We start from the raw sequence: 4697 nt of genomic DNA on the forward strand, positions 1-4697 counted from the left end.
TTTTACATCCACCTGAGATGGCAGGCGGAGCAACGTTTTAATCAGTAATGCAAGTCCCTCAGTACTGCAAGCCTAGATTTTGTGCCCCATTCACTACGTTATTTTAGCGACTGTGCCTAATCAGTTCAGTGCAAACTCTTACTGATGAGTTCAAAACCGAAAAAGGAGGGGAAGAGCAACAGATAGCAGTACGAGCTCGCCTTAGGTGGCAAAGAATTACACTCTCGCTGGAGATAAGCACCTTTAAATATAAAATAATTAGCGGATAAATATTGCTACTTTTGAGCTGTAGAAACACGAACCACTCAGAATGCGTTTCCTTCTTCCACTTCTCGCCCACTGAGAGAAGGGAACGGTCATCAATGGCCACAAGCGCTGGTATAAAACAACACTTGCAACCCGCTTCACGCTCAGAAGGAAAAGCTCCATCTCCTCCTCGTGGTTAGTGAGACCAAACACTTCAGAACACATTTCTCAAGTTCAAAAACTATAGAAATGATCCCTAAAAGTATAGTCTTACTGAAAGGTTGCCGCAACACCGCTCTCCACCCTCAGCGAGCCCCCTTTAACACAGGCTGAGCGCGGACCAATTCTTCCACCATTCATTGCACCCGGCAGGGAATCGAATAAAAACGCAATTAATCTCCGCTTCACCTTTTGTAAACTTATAATTCTGTGAAAAAAAAAGCGTTTCTGTCTTGCAGCCATGACTCAGTAGGCACTAATTTGCATAATGTAGATACCGGCCTCCAGCAACTGTCCTGATCATAAGAACATAAGAATGTAAGAAATAGGAGCAGGAGTCGGCCATACAGCCCCTTGAGACGGCTCCGCCCTTCAATCATATCATGGCTGATCTTCAACCTCAACTCCACTTTCCTGCTCGATCCCCAGATCCCTTGATTCCATCCAGAAGGACAAGAGCAGCAGGTACATGGGAACAACACCACCTGCAAGTTCCCCTCCAAGTCACACACCATCCCGAATTGAAAATATATCGCCGTTCCTTCATTGTCGCTGGGTCAAAATCCTGGAACTCCCTACCTAACAGTACTGTGGGAGAACTTTCACCACACGTACTGCAGCGGTTCAAGGAGCCGGCTCACCACCACCTTCTCAAGGGCAATTAGGGATGGGCAATAAATGCTGACATCGCCAGCGACGCCCACATCCCATGAACGAATAAAAAAAATCCAAATGTCTATCCACCTTAGCCTTGAACATACACAACGACTGAGCATCCACAGCCCTCTGGGGTAGAGAATTCCAAAGATTCACCACCCTCTGAGTGAAGAAATTCTTCCTCATCTCAGTCTTAAATGGCCGACCCATTATCCTGAAACCATGCCCCCAATCTAAACTGTCCAGCCAGGAGATACAATCTCTCAGCATCTACCCTGTCAAGACCCGATGATTTACACAGTGGGTGGGTGACCCAGCACTGTGATCATTGATTCACACAGTGGATGGGTGACCCAGCACAGTTATCATTAATTCACACAGTGGGTGGGTGACCCAGCAATGTGATCATTGATTCGCACAGTGGGTGAGTGAGCCAGCACTGTGATCATTGATTCACACAGTGGGTGGGTGACCCAGCACTGTGACCATTGATTCACACAGTGGATGGGTGACCCAGCACTGTGATCATTGATTCACACAGTGGGTGGGTGACCCAGCACTGTGATCATTGATTCACACAGTGGGTGAGTGACCTAGCACTGTTATCATTGATTCACACAGTGGATGGGTGACCCAGCACTGTGATCATTGATTCACACAGTGGTTGAGTGACCCAGCACTGTGATCATTGATTCACACAGTGGGTGAGTGACCCAGCACTGTGATCATTGATTCACACAGTGGGTGTTTGACCCAGCACTGTGATCATTGATTCACACAGTGGGTGAGTGACCCAGCACTGTGATCATTGATTCACACAGTGGGTGAGTGTCCCAGCACTGCGATCATTGATTCACACAGTGAGTGGGTGACCCAGCACTGTGATCATTGATTCACACAGTGCGTGGGTGTCCCAGCACTGTGATCATTGATTCACACAGTGGGTGGGTGAACCAGTACTGTGATTATTGATTCACACAGTGGGTGGGTGACTCAGCACTGTAATCATTGATTCACACAGTGGGTGAGTGACCCAGCACTGTGATCATTGATTCACACAGTGGATAGGTGACCTAGCACTGTGATCATTGATTCACACAGTGAGTGAGTGACCCAGAACTGTGATCACTGATTCACACAGTGGGTGAGTGACCCAGCACTGTGATCATTGATTCACACAGTGGGTGGGTGACCCAACACTATGATCATTGATTCACACAGTGGGTGAGTGAGCCAGAACTGTGATCATTGATTCACACAGTGGATGGGTGACCCAGCACTGAGATCATTGATTCACACAGTGGGTGGGTGACCCAGCACTGTGATCATTGATTCACACAGTGGGTGAGTGACCCAGCACTGTGATCATTGATTCACACAGTGGGTGAGTAAACCAACACAGTTATCATTGATTCACACAGTGAGTGGGTGACCCAGCACTGTGATCATTGATTCACACAGTGGGTGGGTGACCCAGCACTGAGATCATTGATTCACTCAGTGAGTGCTTGACACTGAAACTGTAATCATTGATTCACAGTTATGTCCTGTCCCACCGGCAGGTCAGACACACCAGGGCTGGCAGTACAGCTGTATACTGTCAGGGGAGAATAGTCCTGGAAGTGGTTAACATTGACTCGAGATCCCAAGAAGTCTCATGTCATCAGGTCAAATATGAGCAAGACAACCTCCTGTAATTACCACCTACTGCTCTCCCTCAGCTGATGAATCAGTCCTCCTCCATGTTGATCACCAATTGGAGGTAGGACTGAGGGTAGCAAGGGCACAGAATGGACTCGAGGTGGGGGACTTCAACGTCCATCACCAAGAGTGGCTCAGTAGCACCACTACTAACGGAGCTGACCGAGTCCTGAAGAAAACAGCTGCAAGACTGGGCCTGCGGCAGGTGGTGAGTGAACCAATACGTGGGAAAACCGACTTGACCTCATCATAAGACCTTAAGACCATAAGAGATAGGAGCAGGAGCAGGCCATTCGGGCCCTCGAAACTGCTCAGCCATTTAATGAGATCATGGCTGATCTGATTTTTATCTCAACTCCACTTTCCCGCCTTTTCCCCATATCCTTTGACTCCCTTGCTGATCAAAAATGTGTCTAACTCAGCCTTGAATGTATTCAATGACTCAGCCTCCACAGCTTTTTGGTGTAAAGAATTCCAAAGATTCACGACCCTCTGGGTGAAAAAATTCCACCTCATTTCCGTCTTAAACGGGCGACCTCTCATTCTGAGACGATGCCCCCGAGTTTTAGATTCCCCCATGTGCGATAACATCCTCTCAGCATCGACCCTATCGAGTCCCCTCAGAATCTTGTATATTTCAATAAGATCTCCTTCCATTCTTCTAAACTCCAATGAGTATAGACCCAACCTGTTCAATCTTTCCTCATAAGACAACCCTTCCATCCCTGGAGTCAACCAAGTGAACCTTCTCTGAACTGCCTCCAATGCAAGTATGTCCTTCCTTAAATAAGGGCACCAGAACTGTACGCATTACTCCAGGTGTGGTCACACCAGCATCCTGTACAGTTGTCGCATGACTTCCCTGTTTTTATATTCCATCCCCCTGGAATTAAAGGCCAATAGTCCGTTTGCCTTCCGGATTACATGCTGCACCTGTATGTTGACTTTTTGTGTTTCATGTACAAGGACACCCAGATCCCTCTGTACCGCAGCATTTTGTAGTATTTCTCCATTCAAATAATAGTTTGCTTTTTATTTTTCCTCCCAAAGCGGATGACTTCACATTTTCCCACATTATATTCCATCTGCCAAAATTTTGCCCATTCGCTTAACCTGTCAATATCCATTTACAGACATTTTGTGTCCTCATCGCAACTTGCTTTTCCACCTATCTTTGTATTATCAGCAAATTTGGCCAGAAGATACTCTGTTCCTTCATGCAAGTCATTGATATATATTGTAAATAGTTGAGGCTCCAGCACTGAGCCTTGCGGCACCACAATAGTTACAGATTGCCATTTTTAAAATGACTCTTTTATCCCGACTCTCTGTTTTCTGTTAGTTATCCAATCCTCTATCCATGCCAGTATATTACCCCCAATACCATGAGCTCTTAGCTTGCGCAGTAATCTTTTATGTGGCACCTTATCGAATGCCTTTTGGAAATCCAAATATACTGCATCCATTGGTTCCCCTTTATCCACGCTGCCCGTTACTTCCTCAAAGAACTCTAATAAATTTATCAGACACGATTTCCCCTTCATAAAGCCATGTTCACTCTCCTTGATTGTATTATGAGTCTCCAAATATCCTGCTGCTACTTCCTTAACAATGGATTCTGGCATTTTCCCAATGACAGATGTTCGGCTAACTGGTCAAAAGTTACCTGCTCTCTGTCTCACTCCCTTTTTGAGGTTTGCGGCTTTCCAATCCGCTGGGACCTTTCCAGAATCGAGTGAATTCTGGAAGATTACAACCAAAGCATCCACTATCTCTGTAGTCACTTCCTTTAAGACCCTCGGATGCAAGCCATCAGGTCCAGGGGATTTGTCAGCCTTTAGACCCATTAGTTTACCAAGTACTTTTTCTCTAGT

The 4697-nt window shown here is 46.3% G+C and overlaps 1 non-coding gene across 1 annotated transcript; it reads right to left on the minus strand.

Moving 5' to 3' along the window:
• Window positions 1-300: 300 nt before the first annotated feature.
• Window positions 301-518, minus strand: LOC137309640 (small nucleolar RNA U3). Its single transcript, XR_010959923.1, has one exon. It is a non-coding gene; the product is annotated as a small nucleolar RNA U3 (small nucleolar RNA).
• Between the last annotated feature and the right edge of the window lie 4179 nt (window positions 519-4697).

This window comes from Heptranchias perlo, unplaced genomic scaffold (genome assembly GCF_035084215.1).
Source record: "Heptranchias perlo isolate sHepPer1 unplaced genomic scaffold, sHepPer1.hap1 HAP1_SCAFFOLD_173, whole genome shotgun sequence".
Lineage (NCBI taxonomy): Eukaryota > Metazoa > Chordata > Chondrichthyes > Hexanchiformes > Hexanchidae > Heptranchias > Heptranchias perlo.